This window comes from Diorhabda carinulata, chromosome 9, assembly GCF_026250575.1.
Source record: "Diorhabda carinulata isolate Delta chromosome 9, icDioCari1.1, whole genome shotgun sequence".
Taxonomy (NCBI): Eukaryota; Metazoa; Arthropoda; class Insecta; order Coleoptera; family Chrysomelidae; genus Diorhabda; species Diorhabda carinulata.
The window spans coordinates 4,257,974-4,281,855 of record NC_079468.1 but is presented as its reverse complement, the minus strand read 5'-3'; the positions used below and the strand labels follow the sequence as shown (position 1 = coordinate 4,281,855).

Sequence of the window (23,882 nt, the reverse complement as noted above, 5' to 3'; positions counted from 1 at the left end):
ATTCAGAAGTTCTGTTAATCTTAAGGTTTAATCTTATAAAGAGAGTACTTGATGTCGAACATATGTGTTTTACAATAACACCACGTGTAAAATAATTAATATACCTCGGTTGCTGAAAGGTTATCATTTGATGACTGATTAGTTTCACTTATTATAAAGTATACTTTAGTTTGGATTGAATCTAGAGAGTGCAATATTAATTAAGATGAAAACTCATCCGAAAACACTGGAATAAAATATTTCTTTTGACTGGAAAAATTTTTGGCCTCTTGTTGACTGTCCTTTGTACAATATATGGATAGAGCGGAGTGCCGTTGGCGGTTATTTCCGTCTAAGCGATTATCATATTTAGGAAATCACTTTTAAATAATAGTCATAGGTTATTGTGTTTTTAGTCACGTAGTTTTTTAGTTTTATCACGTAAAATAATGGAAACGACAATAAACAAAAAAATTTTATGTACATATTTTTTTTAAAAGGAAAAAACTCCTTGCTATGAAAATATTATAACCACAACCTCGACCTATCGAAGTGAATTTTTTTTATAAATAATTTTAGTTTTTCCTTTTTTTCATGGGTTTAGAATTATCTACCATTTGATCTAATATATCAACAAATGATGTAGTCATCTCCACTGAAACCATTTCTATTTCTATGAATCTATTCGGTGCATAGAAATAGGATATACCTGTTGTTCTCACCTGAAGATTTCATCTTTTATCGAAGTTTTATTCAAGAGAAAGATCAAATAAGTATAAATACATCCATTGTAGCGAAATTATGCTACCAAATGCACTTTAAATTAAGCCTGATAGTTAACGATTCAACATGGTTGAACCAAGCTACTGAGAAATTTTATTTATTTTTGAATTTCATAAATCGTTTGTCCTTCAATTCTCATAGTTCAAAAACTATTAATCTCGACAAATGGTAGGGATTATATATGGATAAAGGTCTGCTCAAAGATGAAGGACAACATCCTTATTATGGGACAACCTTGTCCAGTTAGCCGAAACTAGTAAATTTCATCCAAAGCGAGTATCAGAGGACATAAAATGATTCACTGCCTCTTGGTATACCATCAAAAAATGTTTGGTAGTCATGTTGTGTAGGCTGAGGAATCAAATCCAAGCTTTGCCTTCAAGTCATATCGCAATGTTTACAACGGCTTGATATTAGTACTATTAGACGTGTATTTTGAAACTAGAACATTGTTTTCTGATATCCACTTTTTCAGTTTCTTAGCCGTATGATAGGCGGCACCATCTTGTCGAGATTAAACATTATTTGAGTGCGTATCTTCAATTTAAGGTAATACATTACCTTAAAACACATTGAGGTATTTATTAGCACCAAATTCACTAGCTAACAAGGATCACCAAACCATAACAGAAGCCGGAAACTTTATTTTTAGGAAAATCATTATGAAATACTACTTCTGTAGTTCATATAATATGAGCAACCCAGTGGCCCATAATATTTTTAATTCGTGCTAATTAGCACTACAATTTTTCTGAATTATTCTCTTTAACAGTTGATTTGGAATAAAGCAGCTAACTGCCATTTTTTAGTATGACTTTGAGCCATCTTCTCGTTGTTTTGTATAATTTGATGATGATTATAACGATATGTATTAATTAACCTAACCTTACTCGACTTAACTTTACCTAACTTTAGCTTTACCTAACTTTACCTAGCTTTACCTAACTTAACCTATCTTAACTTTTTTTTGCCCTGAGGTGGGGTGGAAGCTAATGCCTTCCTTACAGCGGGCTGTGCAATGCTGCGAGTTTTGTGTGGGACTCTCACCTCACTAAACCACCCTCCTCTTTTATGCTCCTTGGGAGTTGTGTACGCCGGGAGGACAACAAGTTGTCATATCATCGGCGCACCTTTCGTGTTTCATTTCTCCTATAATATATTTAGTCTTGAGTGTTCCTGCCCCCTTTCTCCTTTTTGATCATAACGTCGGTCATGAATTTCGTTACCACATTCCAAGTTCCTTACTATTAATCATATTTCCTATGATCTCACCGACCGGTAGCAGTAGTATTGTCCTTTCCCTACTCCATCGAACACATTTGTACAGGACATGATTCGGGTCGTGCCTTTGGCCACATTTTATACATATATCATCTGTGATTTTCTGGATTTTTTTAATGATCCATGTCTCGTAAGAACCTGCGTGATGTAGTAAAAAGTGGTTCTGTGTTTGCAAGTGACCCAGCTTCTGATGTCTTTTATTAGCGTTTTTGACCACTGGGCCATTGTGTCTAAACTATCCTACATTTCCTGCCACTTTCTGTACGTTCTTCCTCTTGTCATTCTTCTGTTGCCGGCTAGCCTGTCTCCTATTTTATATAGGAAGCATCTCTCGGCTACCATGACATCAATGGGGGGAAATCCTGCAATAACCTGGGCTGTCTCAGTCGGTACGGTCCTGTAGGTAGCGGTAAACGTTAGCAAACCTCTCCTTTGCGCCGCAACTAGTCTTCCCTTGCATAATTCCACTTTCCTGGCTTCTCGCCAGATTGGTGTACCTAACTTAACCTTACTCAATCTCACTTGACCTAACTTGACCTAACTTGACCTAACTTGACCTAACTTAACCTAACTTAACCGAACTAGCCTGACCTAGACTAACTAATTGCAAGTGTGCATTATTATGTTTTATGGAATTTTACAAACTACAGTTTCCGCCATATTGTTTAGTACCTTAAAATTCAATTTAAATGATCTCGAAATTCTATGTTTCAATTTTTGTATTTTCCAACTTTACAAAGTGGATTAGATACTGAATTCTAGGTAATACTCTTAATGAATCCATCTCGAATTGTATGATGTTCTCGGACTACCTTTTCATTTACCTGAAATATCACTGTCCCTAGTTGGCGCATCCTTATCTCAACGGATTAAAAATCGAGACGATTTGTAGCGCACCCGAGGGGCATTTTGACTTTTTAAATGTTAATAATCACTACTCTTATACCGTCAAAATCAGATTTATCACGTGTCATGTTTAATACGAGTAGTTGGCATCAATAAGCCGATGAACTGACCATTTCAACCTAAGTTATCTCTTACATATATTTTACCAAACACTAACCATTTCATTTTCATTCTAATTATCTCTGAAATAAATTCACAAATATAATATTTTGAAGAGTTGGGTCGACTTCATTGAGACAGGGCTCGTAATATAACTTTCACAAACATGACCATAATTTGAGCCAGTTCAACAAAAATGTATATGTTTACGATCCTGAAGTATTAATTAAAAGTTTATACAAACAAGGTTCGTTATAATATTTCCACGATTTCAAAATTGGTTTGTAAAAGTTGCGCAGAGTTCGCGAAAACGTGCATACGTGGAAGTCTCGCGGTAGTCAGCGCCCTCATAAATATTTATCTCATTATAGGTGGGAGAATATTTGGATTAGAAAATCTAACATTATTGAAAATTTTTATGAACGCATATTTGAACTACCCAACATATTGTATACACATAGTTAAGAATATTGAACTCATTTGCTCATGAACCGTTCAATGCCTTTATATGAGGGCAAAATGTAGCGGGATATTGAAAATTAACTCTTCTTTACGTTTTCAGAAGTAAATATAAATGAATAAATTGAATTTAATATATAAATCTCAACTAAAAATGACAATAATTCCCTAATATAGCCTCTTCCGATACTCCCTCTTTTCAAAACCAAAATTAACTAACTTGTTTTCACGAGGGTTTCCTTCTAAGTTTTACCAAAAAGTGTTTTATTGCCTTTCGATATATTCGTACTTAAGGTCTATACATTTTGCTTAAATCAATTCTAAAAACATTTTTCTTCGTTCGTTATAATATTTACTTTTTTTTTAACTCATTTGCAATCATAAAGAATAGCATGTCATTTTTTTACGCAATTATAAAATTGTTTTATCAAAATAGTGGGCTGTAAACGCTTTCTTTCTCATGTCAATTCGTTTCTCCGATAAACACTTTTATGTCTTAATATTCGTTCAAGAAAGTCCGTTATAGTGAAGAAAGTTTAAACTGCTCACCAGAAGGTGTTGTTGAATCGGAAACTGCAGCGACTATGAATCTTCTCCCTGAGAAATCCAGGGGACAGTATTTAAAGGAATATAATTCTTTTATGGAGTGGCGTATCAAATAAGGCATAAACAGCTTCAGAGAAAGAGTGTTACTAGTTTACTTTGAAACTAAATCCAAAATGTGGAAGTCTTCAACATTTTGGTCGACTTATCCATAAATGAAAGGCACCCTAATGGTAAATAACGACGTAGACATCAGTAAATACTCAGAACTCAATGCATATTTGAAAAATAAATCAGTTTGGCTATAGACACAAAAAATCTAAAACATTTGATCTGATCTCATCAATCCGATCTCTAGTTTATTCAGTGTGTGTGTTTCTTATAACATTTTTTATTATTTATTACTACTAAATGTAGTAAAAGAAAAAAAAACTAACTCAATTGTGAACGGGCAAAGCTTAAATAATTTAAATATGAACATCAGCTCTGTTAACGATAGTGGTACAGGTTTAATATTTTTATTTAACTAATTAACTGATATTTTTATATTGTTAATTACAGTAAGAGTAAGATTAAATATGAAAATTTATGTTTGCTTATTTTTAAAATCAAAAAAAAAGTAAATAAAGAGATGGAATAAAGATAAAGAAGAAAAAGTTATGTATTGCATAAGTCTTGGTATTTAATCTTGGCCCAGTCCTGGAAGTTAAACTTGGCCTAGCGCTGGCATTTAAGCATGACCCAGTCTTGGTTTCCAAGCTTGGCCCAGTCTTGGCGACCAAGCTTGGGCCCTTGGAACTTTCCTCTATGGGATTTGCCACGGAATATCGGTAACGTTTCATCCATTGTTTTTCTAACAATTTACATTAAAAAAACTCAAATGTTTGGCTGATAGGAGCAAATTTGTCAATAACTCTACTGTCATTTCTGGTGTGTTTGTCGTCAAAGATAAAGAGGAATATTTTGCGTGACATAGTCATTCGAAAAAGTTCTATACCAGAACCATCAGTGGCCCAAAGATCTTCAGTATTTATTCTGTTATTTCTATGAAATCTTGCCACATAGAAGAGCCCTATAAAAGCTTTCATTTCCTCCAAATTTGTATTTTTGCCCTGCTAAATGAACCTTTTTTGATACAAATATACTTATTAGTGTGATTGACAATATCTCATCAGTAAAAAACCAACTCCAACATGTCGAAGCGGTCTGTGCAAGCTTCCCTATGTCCTTAACGCCAGATAAATTACTAACATTGTTACGTGAACGAGTCCTTACGTTCTGAGTAGGGCTATCTCACCTCCATTTAGTTGTCTCATGTCTTCCGAATACAAACTTAGCGTAACATTCTAGATCCTCTTAATTTTCTTCTTCATCGCCACTCGAACCTTCCTGTTCTGTGTCCGTATTTTCTTGTTATCCCTCTACGTAGTCTTCTTCGCCTTCACTGCTATCGTTTGCATCTGACCATTCTAGATCAGATTCCAATTCCAGCCTTCTTTCTGTTCATCTGTGAATATAAATATTGTATATATATGCTATTCCAAAGAAATTCCAATATATATAATAAAAATACGAACAGTTTTGAAACAGAAGCGAGGCGTCTAAAAGGTTCAGTTTTCAAATTATAGCTTGTAACTGTGACCAATCGTTCTAATATTCTTCAGTCTAAATGTAGAAGGTACCGAGTGGAAGAAATGGCTGTTGAATTGCCTCCAACCGGTACCAGCAAAAGAAGGTTCCCTGGCGTCCCGTAGACGCCGCACGAGCAACGGAGGGTTAACCATCCAACGTAGGTCTTCATGAGCGATTTCCATTTCTAAATTTCCATATTGATTCCTTAAATTTAAAACAAAATTGATATTTATTTCTAATGATTTATAACTAACAAAAAATAAATTTTTTCAATTAGAATGTAATGTAATACTCCATAAGGTTTTGAAGTTACTTTTATTGAAAAAGAATCGCTTCTTATTTCAGGCCTCAGATGAAGCTTGTCATACACACATGCCGTTGTAATCAAAATGTCAATGTATGTTGCCAATAACGTAGGTCGCATTAGTTTTAGCACAAAATTCAGGAGATTAAACATTGTTTATGAAAAAATTATATTAAAATGTGTTTTTGGAAAAAAAAAAACATTATTCTTGACATTATTTAGTTGTTTTTTATATCGGTCGCATTGAACAAAAGTTGGAAATTAGAAATAGTTTTTTAGTAGTAGTATTTTAGCCGCGGCGTACACAACATTTTTTAGACGACGGATAAGATCCAAAACTTTTTCAATTACACTGACACAACATTACTTTTGCAAATTATTAATAAATTAGTATTGACATTGCAAAAATCGTTAAGTACATTATATTTTTCAATAAATAAAATGTTTATAATTCTCTATTATTTATTTTCTTTTCTTAGTGGAATTGATGAGATGTGGATATTTGTTGATGCAAACATCTTGTTTTATTGCGAGAGTACTTTTAATCATCGAGAATGTAGACCATCAAGTAGAACTTTTGCAGATTCTAGATTTTTCTGAAAAATAAGAAAGCACTACGTTTTCCGTTGGGTTTTTCGCCACTTCATGAGGAGTTCGTACTGTTTTTCGTATCTTGCACGAGATTTATCCGGCAACGAATTAAGAACGGCCGCGTTGCTTTCTTCGGTGAGATCAGGTGGTGTGGATTCGAATAACTCTTCATCGCTGATATTCTCTTTTTTTATCATCAGTCATTGTTATCCATTAATTTAGACAAAACTTCGGATAAAACTGTTTGGGAAATCGGGTCCAGCCACAAGCAAACATACGAACTTAACAGAAGAAATGGAAACTATTTAATCGCAACTATTGAAGATTACACTGACTGACAAACTTTTTAACTAAATTTTTTATATATATCAAATTTGACAAGACACGAGGCTATTTCGACGCGATTAAAGCGACAACAACAACCACTTACTTCACTTTACCGACTACAACCATGACAGACACTAATTCCACAACAAAACAAATAGTTTCAGAGAATTAAAAATTTAAGGTTATGCAAAATCATCGAAGTGAAACTGTCAACTGTCAACATTGGAGTGGCTAGGGTCACATTTAAGGAAGTTAAAGTTGTCTACTCCAAAGAGTCCCGAAAGTGTTTTGCAGTACGGAACTGTCACTTTCACTACATAGAACACTCAAAACGCAACTTCCGGTATGTAAATGAATACAGAACGAACAACATTCAGATGGCGTCGTCTAAAAAAGTATTTGGGTGATTCCGTTCTAACTGTGATTTTTTGTATTCAAAATTTCAAGATTTTAAAATTTAACTTTTCTAACTTTTTTATGCATATTATTCATCTATTTTACTGTAAAAATAAAACTCTAAGAGGAATTTACTACAACTTCAAAGTATCACGAGCAAGACACAAATGTCGGATTTTGAGTTCCACGGTACTGACTCATTTATCCACGGTACTGACATGGTAACTTAAGATATTAAACAACAAGTGCATCAATTTTCCTCAGTTTGATCATAAACATTAGAATTTATAAGGTAATTAGTTTAAATCATTTGTTACGACAAAAAAAATTAATAATTTATCGGTAAATTCTAGGAATGGACATGACACGGTACTGACATTCAAGTGATGTATGGTAACTTAAGATATTAAACAACAAGTGCATCAATTTTCCTCAGTTTGATCATAAACATTAGAATTTATAAGGTAATTAGTTTAAATCATTTGTTACGACAAAAAAAATTAATAATTTATCGGTAAATTCTAGGAATGGACATGACACGGTACTGACATTCAAGTGATGTAGTATAAGTTTTCTTTAAGTGGCAAGTTATATTGTATAAAAATAATGTTTAAATATCTTAAGAATTATTCAATTAACACAAAATTTTTATTAATTGATTATTAATTAATGACTAGTACAAAAAAACAATACAGGACATTGAATATCACAGTTAGAACGGAATCACCCATTTATAATTTAGTTGGAAAGATTCATGAGCCTGACATTATTTCACGCAGAAGCATCCCAAACAGTGGAAAACCAAGAATTTTTATTGGGACATACGTTATTGTCTTCTATGTGAAATATACATAAAACAACGCAACATACTAACAAAGTTACACTTTGTGGTCACTTTTCCTGATGCCTATTAGCTCTGCCATCATATAAAGAAAAGAAAATTATGTGATCGAACCGAAACTGTTTTTCCTTCGAATATTATTGGCCAACCGAATATTACATTATCAATTCAACACATAAAATTATGCCAGCAATGATTTCGAAATGCATCGCCAAAATGAAAATTGATAATTACCGTTAGATACTACGTGTTCTCTGGAATAGAAACGTCACATCAAAATCTAATGGCTCGTGACTGATTTTAACGATAGGTTGATATAAAATCAATACCGTGTTAGTCAATAGTGTGTAAAACCGTAGGGGTATTGGGCTTTAAATCAGAAGAAGATGCACTACGCCCTAGTGGATGTTTGCAGTCACTGGATATTGTTTCATTTAGATAAGCGTTTGACCATGTTCCAGAATCTTCCGGTTCTGCAGATATTAGCTGTGAAATTGGGTGAATAATTTCTCATTTCCACCTCAGAGTGAAACATGAGCTTTCGCTAATCTAATTACATGGAAAACTAAAGGGACAAATGCGGACCATATAAAACTCATCTTAATCAATGAACATTCATCAGAATCATCAACTATTGATAATTTAATCATATATTTGTTGTTTCTCCTCGTGACTAAAAACTAAAAGTAAGTCAAAATTGATGTATTAATGTTACCTACACCCAACGGAAAAGAACCTGTGCAACTATGTTAACATGGCATCTTCTGCAGCAAAAAGAAAGTGCGAAATACCTACGAATTCATTTGGACGGACAACTAACCTGAAAAATACACATATACCAACTAAGGGGAAGCACTGGTTAATAGATTCAAAAACTTAACTACGAATCTACAACAAGCTGTGAAACCTAACTAGAGTTATGGTATACAACTATGGGGAACTCCATTCAACTCAAATATAGCAATTCCAAATAGTTTATCAAAATTTGTAGCATTGTAATTATTGTTTTAACTACAATTTTTAAAATAAATGACGTGACATACGAAAACTATATTATTGATTGACGTTTCAATTGAAATACAAGTTTAACACTAATTGAAGATCAAGTCTATTTAGAGTTTTAATTATTCTACCAAACATGATAATCTTAGTTGTGTCGCTGGTTAATTCAGGTTTGTCTTCTGGAAATTATTAGAAGTGTTGACGAGCTCAATTCTGACTTACAAACAGCTGGTGATTGTTTTTGTGAAGGAACCTGTGGTACTGCTAGTTCATCTGTGTATTTAGTTTGAGGAACTACTACTCTGATGCTGGTAATGTCTGTTTGTGTTTTGTGCAAATACATGAAGTTTCTACGTAGAATTGGCCTTGCTCTATTTGAATGATTACAAATCTTGGTAGACCTTCAGGCTTTTCTACTACACCCGCCCCTTCTCATTGACGATGAGTAACTTTGTGTCTGGTTAGCAGCGGATTACTATTTATTCAGATCTATTACGAAACTCTTGCGTGAGAAAAATTTTGAATAAACAGGAGATAATTGAGATGTAGTGAGAATTTCAAACACAAAGAGTGATTTTTAATGAGCTTGCTGGATAAAACTATGTGCTATACTTCGAATATTAATGCTTTTCTTTGGTATGATTATTCAATTAATTGAGTGACTAGTCTAAACAGTTATTATTCATGGAAATCCTCAATATTATCGATGAATACTCGGAGGGAAACAAATTTCGTTGGCAATTATCTATTACGGTCCACATCCGCTTTATTGATCAGATTAATCATCAAGCGATTCACGCTTTGGTAGAATTTGATTTATAAACTATGGATTAAACTCTAGTCTAGTTTAAACCAAGAATAAATAAAGTAGCCATATTTTGCAGGCCATAGTTGAACTCAAATGTTTTTGTCATATATAACCCGGATGAAAAACATTCAGCTTGTATTGGTATTAAATTTTTATTTTTCAAGGAACGTTTTTGTCATATTTGGCAGGTCACAGTTGAAGTCAAATTTTTTTGTTAGTTGTTACTCTCACGAAAATATAACTCAAACTCTATTTCTATATACTACATTAGCATTAAGTAAATCAACAGTGTTAGTAGTTTCTTCATCATCATCGTCGTTTATAAAATATGAAGTGCAGATCTTCGGGCATTTCAGAAAAATTCTAATAAAATGAATTGGAAAAGAATTATGATATAGCTACCATAGATCTTCACTTTCTGTTGCGGTCGCTCCCAAGTGTGAATAGAGGCTTCGTCCTCTAAGTAAAAAAATCTGCTCAATACACTTTTTGCTAAACCTAGCGTCTTGAAGTATCCATTTATCAAAATTGCTTTTACACATTCAACACATCTTCTTTGGTCACAACAAATAGAACAAATAGAGAAGTTGATTGGTGATTGTTTGAATAGAAATAATTTGTATTTAACAATTATAAAAATTTTGTGAGAAAAGCTTAACGTTTCTGTTTGGCCAAACATCTTGGTAGACTTAAAATCATCTCGGTATAATTTTAAACATAATTTTTGAGTATCACCACGGATTATAAACGATTCTAAGTATTTGTTATGATAGATAGCATACTTGAGTGAGTTTCCGATCACTTCTGTTCTATTTTAGAAACACTTTACTGAAAATATATTTTCCTCAATTATTGATTTGTGTTATGAAATCGGTCGGCAACTGAATAGAAAACATTTCAATATCAATAACAATATATCATTCGGTAATATTTTTATGAACAAACATGTTTTCCGGTGATGTCAACAACCCCCGTGCTTGCTTCCGTATTGGCGTGATATACAAATGTAGGTGTCAAGAATCTCATTTCATAAGAATACGAGAAACATGTGGTCCATAAATCACCTCCGTAAATTTACTTAACGCAAAGTTGACTTCGAAGGATATGTGGACGAAATTTTAAAAAAGAGGAAGTTGGTATATAATTTAAAAGTTTTCTCGGTTTTGTCTCAGCCAAAAATGTGTTTCCCATTTACTATTTAGCTATAAAAGAATATGAGATTTTCATTATATGAATTATATCTTACACAACTATTTGAAATAAGTAGACTTGTAAAAAGTTTTAAGTGAATACTTTTTGATTAAAAAAAAAAGCTGAGTGCTCTGATAGAATCTCTAATACGCTCCTATTGTTAATATTTTATATTTGATCTAGTTTTATCTTATTAATATTAAATAATGGAGAGCCAAATAATTATCCACACTTCACAATAAAATATTAAACAATCGGAGAAGCAAATGAAATTAAGTCTGTATTAGTGGAATAAAAAGTTATGACGAAAATCTTGCATTGACCATTCTCATAGATGATAATGGAAATTAGGAATTAAGAATGTCAAATATAGTATGAGATGCAGCAACTAACTCTAGTTCTAAGGAAACTTGCTATATAATGTTCAATCCATATAAAAAAAAAACGACGAAAATACGGTTCCCAATAACTACCTTCCAATTTCTTTGGTATCAGTCATTGCCAAGGTCATGAAGAAAGTCATCAACCATCAAATCTTGAGATATCTTGTGTCTGCTAACATTATCAGCGACCCTCAATACGACTTTTGTGAACATAGATCAATCAGAGACTCCTGGCCTATGTCACTAGCGTATGGACTGAAGCTATAGGGAAATATTGGGAATCCGGAGCAATCGCACTTGACATATCGAGGGCTTTTGACAGGATTTGGAATGAGAAACTTACAAAACCGATCGATCCAGGTCGTTATCGATGGACACACCTTAGAATGGTTTGAAGTTAACGTTAGTGCTCCCCAAGGATGCATCTCTTTCTCCTGTATATCAACGATGTACTCGACAATACTACAAACCCAATCTATACAAAGAAAACTGGCACTGCAGCTCAGGATTTAGTACTGTCTGGACATATTTGGAGCACCTCTCCCAAGCATACCCTGAAGGTGCTTAACTCAATACAGAAGGGAGCAGTTTGGTTTATAGGTAATCCAGAGTTGACCGAAAACTTTGATAACTTAGAGCATAGAAGAAAGGTCGTCGAGCTAACGACTGTAGCAGTTTTTGCAAGATCTACTCGAGAGGTAGTTGTAGTTCATGGACAGTGAGTTCGCCTGCAAACGCTCAGAACTTCTATTCATCGGGACTCATTTCTTTGGAGAAGTGCAATCCTGTGGAATTAGCTACCAAAGCACGTTTTTCCCGAGCACTACAACCCACACATGTTTAAGATCAATATCCACAGGCACCTTCACATGAGAGGTATCACAGGAACTACTAGAGTTTAGGGTTCACTCTCTTGTACTTGCTTTTTACATAAAAAATATCCAATAAGGTGAAGACGAAAGCAGTTGGCTTGTTTTATTAGCTCATAATTTCGCATTTTATAATAATAATATAGTTTTCTAATTCAAGAAAATGTCTCATTGTGTTAAATCTGCTAAATAAGACGGAAGTAAAGGAACTAGAGACTAAAAACTCGCGACTTGTGACACGGCGCGTTGTCTTGATAGAGAAGAGAGTTAATTACTCCTCTCTGAGATCACTTCTTCGTCAATTTTTTGAGTAACATTTCAATATCCACTTGTGACATTCACATACATAGTTGTGGCTCACAATCGAAGAAAGCAATGACACTAACCTCGATAGTTGAGCACGTTTTTTATATTGAAAGATGTCCTTGTTCTCAAATCTTAACAGATTCTAGCATCCGTCACCTTTTTAAACTTGAAATAACTAGTCGCAGACTAACAAGCCGAAACGCGTTTATTACTTGTTCCGGCGAATCTCAAGACAAGAGGAAACACACATATTATAAGATCTTTATAAAAACTGAACCACCGAACAGTTTTTAGAAACAATTATCGAGCTTTTTAAAAAGATGTAACAAAACACTGCATTGAACAAAAAAATAAAAATGTTTAACTGAAACTACTTGAAGTCATAGATAAAATCAAGTCAATTGAAGTCGTACAATAATATAAAATAAGAGTATATATTATTAATTAAATGCAGACTCTAATATTGATTATTTATTTAATAAAAAATTAGAAATTTCCAAGTCCGTAACTACCGTGATTGTTTTAAACATCTTAAACAAATCAATAACGAAAAATAGACAGAAATCAGGGGATTATTTTGAATTTGCTAATTTTATTTTTTCTTATTTAGATTCAGGTATTAACCTCGTCAAATCATCAGAATCTCAGATGATTTATCTGTCACGTTTCCGTGCTCAAATCTATCTACTTCACATCGCATATTATATACCCTGGACGTTTAGAGTACGTCAATACTGATCTCATACCAAAGAAGCTTTGAATGAGATTCTATAATCGATATATATATATATATATATCAAGTTCTCTCCAATTTTGAAGAGGGTGTATATCCATTTTATGTCAGATTTTATCAAAGTATCGCTGCTATATTAGTCATGGATGAGAATAAATTTGACAATAAATATTCCCAAGGCATCATTTCTATTTTTCATTTTGAATAAAGGAAAACATGTTTTCATGTTTGTTTGTTTTTATTTTAAGTTCAAATATAATAAATCTACGATATCGCTGAAAATATTTAAGAATAAACAATTTTCGAAAACTGAAAGTACGTTTGTTTATAAAATAATTAAGAAGAGATATCTCGTTTTAAATATTTCATGGTCTATGGATCGGACGGAGTAAAATAGCAACTAAATAATTAAATAGAAGCCACGGAAATGGACGCCTTCAGAAGAGACCGTCAAGGTTATATCGAGTCAGAAATGACTTAATGAAAAAAGCAAGGGACATGAAAGAAACAATCATAGCACATATTGAGGAAAGCAGGCACGTACAATGAATGTGAGAGGAAAGACTACCAAAAAATATAATGAAGTGGATCCCAGAGGAGAGCAGATAAAGGAAAACATTTTAATTTTTGATTGTTTTAGAAGTGAGTTCAAATATAATAAATCTATGATATCGCTGAAAATATTTAAAAATAAACAATTTTTGGAATCTGAAAGTGCATTTGTTCCAAAATGAAAAAACTAAAGAATAAAATAGAAGCCAACGAAATGGACGTCTTCAGAAGAGACACAAGAACGTCAAGGTTATATCGGGACAGATAAAAGCAAAAGAACCTGAAAAAAAAAACAATCATAGCACATATCGAGGAAAGTACAGTGAATGTGAGAGGAAAGACTATCAAAAAATATAAAGAAGTGGATCCCAGTGTGGCAATTATGCATCCGACAGCATCGTAGGATGATTTGAACCTGAATTTATACATATACAAATATATAAATAGTATGGTTATGGTCATTTTGACACAATTTTTTTCCAATCTAGTAATTAACAAGCTTTTAAATGATACAGGACAATTGTACGTTTCTCCAGGATTAGCTAGACATTCCGAATTCCGAAGAAAAACGGTACATCAACCAACTCAAAAGAAGCAATAATATTTATAAACGTTACACGTTATGCGAACATAAAAAACATTTAGTGGAATTACGTTTAGATGTTGAAGAAAAGAAGCATGCTAAGCGTCAGTTTTTGCAAATGAGCTAAGTAAGAAGTAGGAAGTTACTTTTTTGTGGTACCAGTTACAGAATAATAGAGAAAAAACTAGAAAAGAAAATAGATAAGAGTAAAACTAGGTACTGGAAGAATCTACAGGGTTTAAAGCAGAGAAGATCTGATGAATCTATCAACCTAGTCAAAAGTAATACTAACAAAAGTCTTATCAGGGCATAACCGCCTCAATGGACAACTGATTAAATAGTTCAGTAGAGAGTGCAACGTGAAGATTTTGTTAGGTAGAGGATGAAATATCTATAGGTACACATTCTCTCGAAGTGTGAGATACTATAGAACTCCAGAGTATCACACTTGAGAGCGTATGAAATAGAAGTCGAAGATTTCTGGCAGCTAGAACTTTTTGAACTTTCAAAGAGGAGTAGGATTGAAAGATCAGCAGTGAACACAAACAAACAATAGAAGTTCGCCAGGAAAATCTAGTTTAGATATAACTACCGAAGATATGGAAAATATAAGAAAATCTATTTAGCAAAAACTTCGGATTGTGTTACCGTCTATGCCACAATCAAAAAGGAAGCTGCTCTAACTAAAATCGAATATTTAAAAGATAAAATTGGAACAGTTCTTATCAGTTAATGACTGTACATCTAATATTCTCATTTTCTTGTAAATCTATTATGATTTATTTATGTCCTTGGTTCCTCACACAGTTTACTATTCACACAATAGACAATGGGCATTACTTCAGTGTTCATGATTTTTACTGATAAGCAAATGGCTACATTTATATATTAATTTTTTAATAATATTAAATTTTTATGCGGATTTCTTTTTGAGTGGTAAACTGAATCCTCATTTTAAATCAAATTCCTTACATTTTACAATGTAATTACATGAAACGTGACTGCCTGAAAAAGCCTCAACGAATCCAAAGAAATTTCAAAGCTTAAAATTATTATTATTTCATTAATTACGATAATAACCTTTGGAAATCAATTACCTACTTTCTTAATTGAAATTAATGTAGTCAACATAAAGTTTCGTCAATATTTTGGTGAACAATTATCAATTAAATGTTCATCTTACCTACAATTGAATAAATTTTGTGGTTTGAACCAGAAATTAAAATATTATCAGTAATATATAAAACCAATCGGATAATATGAAAGAAAAATCTCATACGTTCTAATGACCATTTCGCCTGCCACTATCAAATAGAATCGAAAGCCTCGCCTTTTCTAAAAGAAGAAAATGTCCATTTGGCACGCGCGCAACATGAAAACAAACTCACTAAAACAACTTCAAATAGCTTTAAAACGATGAAAATTGCTCAGGTGAGTTTATTTATGATAAACTAGATGAGGACTTCGCTCACGAGGTTGATATAGGATTGTGTAGTAACAGAAATAGAAGGATAAACTTTTAAATGTTAGATATACAATTATTTTCTTAAAAATACTTTCCAACTCGTTTAAAAACAACATTTTTGATTCTGTTATCCAGGATAAGTTGATGCTGCAAATTCTCCTCTTTCAGGTTGAAGCATATTTCATAAAATAAAATCTATTAATTTAGAAATTAATTTTTTTACTTAGATTCAAACCAATGCTTAATGTATTCTTATTAATAAATATTGCCAACGATAAAAAAAAAATACTTCGGATGGTCTATACTATTTGAGAGTATTCTACACTATAATTTAGAATGTGTTCGGATGTTCTAATTGAGCTAGTGAGAGACCGTTTAGCACATAGGCCTCCTGATTTCCTTGGAAAAGATCTCTCATGTGTGAGGCTCTACACTCTCTTCCATGCACCAGGTGCATTTTGGATCATCCGTAATGCCTATAGCTTTAAGATTGAGTCTTAGACACCGTGTGCTTTAGCTTATTTTAGACCTGATGTTTCCATCAAACTCTGTTTCGAAAGCAGGATTGATATCACTTACTAGTCCATGTAGGGCATTTCATACTTCAGCACAACCCGAAAGCATACCATTTCAGCTTTTATCACAACTTTAATGTCTGAAAGGATTGAGACCACTATTAACTTCTATGGCTTTGCCCGTCCATATTCCATCACAGCGAATTCATCGGTTTAGAAGGCCTTAGAAGAGAAAATAATCATTCAAAACATTTCAAAATTCCAAAATGTTTTATGATGTTGTATCTAAAAATATCTATAGAGTGAAACATCCAGTCATTGGATCTACAAAAGCACGTACATTAGAAACAGGACCATCTTCAGGGATAAGTGGTTATAACCTAGTTCCGCGACGGATTTAAGTTTTTTCATGATATATTTATTGATTCTGGCAACAAGATTTTAAGAATTTAGTTAGTCATTAATTCTGGAACAGATTAAGCAATAATTCTCTCATATATTAAAACCCCTTTTTCCGCCATTTTCTTTATTCAAATATTCATCATATTTCTTTGGTATCTAATGGCCTGTTGTACAAAACATAAAGTAGACTGAAACATGTAGTAACAAATTCAGAAATGGTGTACCCCTGGGGATATCAGGCAAAATTTAATATTTAATTCTCAGGTGATGTTTGTCGGCGTACGTAGCAGCATTCAATTTGATGTTTTCAATTTCGGTACAATGGCTAAATGTGAATATGTGTATGTATATTCGAAATACTACGACACGAAATTCCCTTGGTAACCATTTTGCAACGTATAAACATTCACAAATTAAACAAATTCATTGCTTGTGAAAATTGGCGATAGGTTTTCTAAATAAATCATTACAGAATAACAAAATTATTAATTGGATGATCTCTTGGGGCTATGTGAATACGTTACATGTTAATGGACAAAAGTTTAAGGAAAAAATTGAAATCAACAGCAAAACATATAAACTAGAAAATTCAGTTTACATGTTGAACAACGTATTTTAAAACTCACAACAAAGTTCATTTGAAGCGAACAAGTGAATTCGAAATTAATTGGGAAAAAATGACTCACAATTACAAAATAAAACTTTGATACTTGGAGCTTTTTCTAAAATAATATAATTGAGTTAGGTCGATGGATCGTACTGGCCGTATTCAGAAACACTTTGCGAATTAAATGCTTACTCAGTTTTTTTCAAATAAATTCTTCAAACATTGAGGTACTATACACAACATACAAGTTTTAAAAGATATTTTATCACAGAAAAGCAAATAAACACACAAGAATATTGTAAACGTACATTGACGTCAATGCACCGCCATAAACCGAAAACCTCCACCTCATTTTATGTGAACAAAAATTATTATGAAAATTTTACATGTCAACGTGAATAAATGGATACAGGGCAAGCACGGCAGTGTTAACTACTACCTAACACAAATGCTGTCCAGACAAGGGTGCTTTCGAGCATACCTGTACAAATGAAAGTCCAAGAAGGTCCCGGAATGCCCAGCTTGTAACGAAGCAGACGAAAATGCGGAACTTGTCTTTTTTGAGTGTCCAAGATTTGAGATATACCGACATCAGCTGGAAACATGCACCACATCTGAGACCATGATCGAAGCAATATGCTTAGCTCTGAAGACAAATAAAATACAACGACAAACATCCCCACAATAGTTTTCTAGGACCTGCGACGCGAGAAGCGAAGTAGGACTTTTCATAACTGACACAAAGCTCGGAGCGCGAGGCTATGTAACAGCAAGCACCTTATACTGAACATAGAAGATTGGTTCGTGTCCAATCGACGATGACGAAGAACAAGCAGAGCCCCTGAACCAACTAGTATTAATTGTGGGATGCAGGGAAGTAATGAAGAAGGAAGATCAAATTAGCTAATGACTCCCTCGTGAAGTAATACCTGACGGGCGTTTCCGCGGAAGATTACTGTCTACATAAACATATGGGGAGTAGGTTTTAGTGCACCCTCCCCTCCAGCAGTTAAATTTTTAGGTGAAATAAATGTAAGTTTTGAACATTCATCCTATTTGCATGACACGGCAACATTTATGTGGTCAACATTTCATGAAGGAGGATAACATAGATTAATCAATTCATGGTAACTGGCTTCGGTCTTTTAAGTTGTGTAAGGATCGGTACTCTTAGAATATATTAAATCAGACTCGTAGTGATTCAAACTATATTGTACAAGACTAATCTGATCTTTCATATGCGGAATGATCGCGAACATTTCCAAATAAAATGTATGTACTTTTAGTTCCAAATTTCAATCTAAAAACTAAATCAATCGACACATTCAGCGAAACTGTTCGATTTGCGCCATTAATATGAGTGTAACCCTTCCGGCGTGAGGTATGTATCATCCCTATACTGTTAAAAAAGCCTTTTTTTGTTCACAATCCTCATCAGAACGAAACGAGGAATGTCAAATGAATATCTAAAACTAATAATCAATGGGATAGCGGCTGGGATTACGTTATTAAAGCCTGCGAGGTGCGAAATTAACTTTCTAATGATCGTAGGGAGGACAGAAATGCATAAATGCATTTACGGATTTAGAGGATAATCTAATTACCGTTTGTAGTTTGCACGCTAAAAATTAAATTATACACTGTTTCAAATAAACTATATATATATATATATATATATATATATATATATATATATATATATATATATATATATATATATATATATATATATATATATATATATATATATATATATATATATAGTTATGTTTGATGGAAAAAAATATTTCTTTTCGAATATTAAGTGAATATGATCAAAAAAGGATGCCAATTTAAGTTTGAAGCTTATACACCAATCAGTTTTTGAAATGTAAAAGTGAGGATTGACCAATACCGAACCGTCAAGGAACTATTTTGACAACCAAAATCGATTCAAATGGAACAATATTTGTTAGTGAAGTACTTAGCTATTAAAGACTACTAGCAAATATCGTACATCAAAGAAGATGGGCCAGTATGACAGACAGAGGACAGAGGACAAAAAGATTAATTCCAAATATTACATTTTGGTTCAATATAGAAAACATGGATGTACAAATTATCACCTGACGCAGCTATTCACAAGCCATGGTCCACGGTTAAAAATCACAGATTTACCAACTTATATTTACAGTCATAATGTAGAAGATACTGCAGATCACACCTTTTTTGATTGTCAAAGATGGCAGGAAGAATGCATAGCAGCCATACAAGAACTTGTAAGCGTACCATCACCAGAAAATATCATCCATGAAATGATAGCTAGCGAGAAAGCCTGGAAAACCATATTTGATATGTTGACAAAGATAGTTACCAAAAAAAAAGGTATAGTAGATAGACCAAGATAATTCCAAGCAGTATAATGAAGTAATACCTTCTTTTTGTTCCGTTATACTCTCTGTTGTGGAAAGGGGTGGTTTTTACTGGGTAAAAATCCCATATTCCAACAATCGAGATGTCTTTCCCTTAAAAAAAATATTCTTGTTCAGCATAAAAAACTGTACGACATGCTAAATTTTCAAGGTCATCGGAGGTGTGACGGTTAAACGATACAATTACCAGAATCATTCGTAAATTTATTTTAAACACCTTCCAAAATCAACTTTCAACAATTGATACATTTATAAGACTAAAAGAGTGCAAACGACAACGACAGTTTTTTCGATAAGGTATTTGAATTTGAATCTTATTATTTCTATAAAAAAAATAAATTCCAAATGCTTCATTGAAAAACAATCATGTACTATGTAAAAAACAACAGAAAAAGCATGTTATTAAATAGTCGTTTCAATCCTGTCAACATTAATAAATTAGGTTGGCTGAAACTAAGCTCGGCGACACCTGCAGATATAAAGGAATCAAAAAAAGAGCATTAGGCGGTATTACACGGCAATATATAGCTAGCTCACCGTTGTAATTAGTAAAATAGTCCAGTCAATATATAAAATATACATAAACTGTATCAAAGAGAATCTATTAACAGATTTTATAGATAAAATCTTCAATTAAAAATTGATCACTCTCATGTCACAAACTGCAAATCATGATATAGTTGAAAGATATAAAAATACAAATTTATCGGTTTGTTTATAAAATCCTCAACTCGTAATGGGGAATGTGATAAATTCAAATTATTTTTTAGAAACAATGTGATAAATATCATAACATATTGGCAGTAATCGAGTTATGTGAAGAAAAATCCAGAGCATTCTGAGAAGTAAAACGCATAAAGATGAAATTACGTAAACAACTGTCAGCATATTATTAGTATAAATATGAATATTGTAAACATCAAAATAATAAATCTTGTTAATTCAATCGTGAAATTAATTCGCTTGTAAAATTGTAAATTGTGTTTTATGTAAAAATAAAGTTTTTAAAAATAGATTTTCAAAAGTAAAATCTTCAACTATTGTGATTTTTTTTATTTAATTCGGATTTTTTTAACAATTTTTTAAATTTATAGTTACAGCATCATAAAATATAATTGAAATAAATTTCATGCCAGATGCTATACCTTTTATAAGTATAACATCATTTACAACACTGATTGATGATCAGATTTAACCTCATATTTAAATCAACGAACCCTCCTTGTTGGGCCAGTAGAATGGAGTGCAAGTTTTTTTGATTAGTTACCGCCTAACCTAACCTCACCTAATCCAACCTAATCTAAACTAAACTAACCTAACCTAACCTAACCTAACCTAACCTAACCTAACCTAACCCAACCTAACCCAACCACTTTTAGTGGTTATAAAGAGATATGGTAAAAACTTCAAATACATGGTTTGGTGAATAAAATATGAGAACATGATGAACAAATGAGAAAAGTATGAAGATACCTGAAAAGAATGAGACTAGGGAGGATAGAAGAACGATGAAGGCATTGAACTGTCAAAGATAACCTATAAATTCAACTCAAAACATCATTAATATCGTAGTGGTGTCATAAGAAGGAATTGTGGAGGAATTGGAAAAGAAAACGGAACCAAGGAATTGAAAAATATAATAAAGATCACAGTGAGACAATCAGAAGTATTTTGAGACACCAAAAAGAAAAACAGAAGAATTTGAAATAATAAACGGAACTGTTAAGACAATGAGACACACAGTTAATTACATTTGTAATCCTGACTCTTGAATTTGCCCAAAAAAAATCAAAAGAGGAACAAAAGTTACTTACAAAGAGTATGCTAGCATAACAACTGGAGGGAAGAAAGGCGTGGAAGGCCCGATTTGAAATAGTTACGAAAGATAGAAGATATAGGGCAGGCAGAAGTGACAAAATAGAAGAAGAAAGCGATGGAATGGCGGTAGTAATATTTAGTAGTTTACTAGACTTATATAACAAATTCTAATGAACCAAATAGAGAAAAGACATTTAACAGTTATTTTTGATAACAATGATTAGAATTTTGAAGCAAGCTCAGTATTTCAAAACCATTACTTTTCGTATAGTCCACGTATATAACTTTTAACAAATATATATTTCCCCCTTCTCACGTTTCTAGCATTTTAAAAATCAATTACTAGTATTATGGACGCAAATTATAATGTATAATGTAAATTTTTTCACTTAAGTTTTCTTTGAATTGTGCGAAATCAATTTCGTTACAATATTGTTTATCTTTTTAACCCCAGAAAAATTCAATCCTGCTTCAAATGCAGCGTTTCCAAATAGATTATACTCTTAAGCATATAAAGCCTTCTCGCCAAACTTCAATATGTCTTAACCCTCCCAATTACCTCATCCGGCCTTCTGGAAAACTTTCGACGAAGTCTACGGCAACTTAATGCCAGCATAGGACTAGATAAGCCCGATCTTGTTTGTATTTTATCTTACCGAATGGCTCAATGGCATGAAGATAAATTTTTCATTATAATAAAAATTTATTTTAATTAATGAAATGATCGTTTTTGAGATTGTTGCATTCGAAAATTGGAAACCGTTGTTAAGAAGCTAGAAATAGATGAAATATTCGTCGTGAATAATCTACCTCTATAAATTGAAAATTCACTCAATTTTGCAGTTGTGAGAGAAGTCTAAGGTCACGTCCAAACTTACAGAGAATTTGTTTAGCTCGTAAAAGCTTACATCATAGCAACTTTCCATGATACAATGTTGCTGCACTGAGAGCTTGTTTGTTCACCTGATAACCTCAATAATCACTTTATGAATGTAACCAGTAATTTATTAACTTACAAAGTTTCTTCTTAATGTCCGTAGTTTTAGCAGAGCTTCGCAGTACAATTGATATTAAAAATAAATACTCATCTGATGGACTTACATTAAAAATGTTTTCGAGTCTGCTCGATTGCACATCAAATTACCTTACCACTTTAATTGATATTTCATTTGAAAATGGCACTTTTCCCAATTGCCTTAAGACGTCTATAGTTACATTATCTAAGATCGTTGCACGGCTATCCACTTAGGAACATGGAGCAGGACCTTTATCTACTCACTCCACGTTCAGAATTGCTCAATGGCTCAATATTTTACAATGCAACATAAAATGCACAATCACTTGCAAAAATCAATATCATTTTTTCCCGCATGCCGCAATAATTTGAGGGCATATTTACTAGAAAAGTTAAATTCCAAAAAAAGAGCAAGGAGATAACGTAAATATAAAGAAAAAAATTTCAATATGATGTAGAAAGTCTTAAGAGCTTAGTAATACAAAACAGATACCAAGAAGAAGTAAGCAAAGAACTCGATCAACAAGAACAAGATTTACAAATCGAAAATAAATGCAACAAACAAAAAATATCTAAGAAAAAAAACCAAAGAAATGAAAAATAAGGAATGGTTTCATGAAGAATGTATACATGTAATGAATAGTAAGGGAAAACTAAGGAACCTGAAGCTAACAAATAGGGATGAAAGTATTAAGATTAAAGTATAACCAAGCGAGAAGAGAAATGAAAAGAATATGTAGGAGAAAAACCAAACAATAACCAGGTACCTTAAAACAGAAGAAGTGACAATGGTGCATGAATCACAAGAAGTAATATCGAAATGGAAAGAGCACTTTCAGAAATTACTAAACGGTAATTAAGCAGAACAAGCAAGAGAAATAGAACAAAGTGATCTAGAGGAAGACGGCTTTAAAGTAGAAGTACCAAGCGAAGAAGAAGTAAAATCCATAATAGCAGAACAAAAAAACAACAAGAAACCAGGAGAAAGTGAAATTACAGCTGAAATGTTAAAATACGGAGGAGAAAAGTTGCAGGGAGAGTTATACGAATTATTCCAAATAATATGGGAAGAAGAGGGCAT

At 32.8% G+C, this 23,882-nt stretch overlaps 1 protein-coding gene across 1 annotated transcript in view; it reads left to right on the top strand.

The window, feature by feature from the left end:
* Positions 1-23,882, top strand: part of LOC130897878 (spondin-2) — a 374,292-nt gene that overhangs the window by 103,663 nt on the left and 246,747 nt on the right. The gene's annotated exons all lie outside the window — the stretch shown is intronic.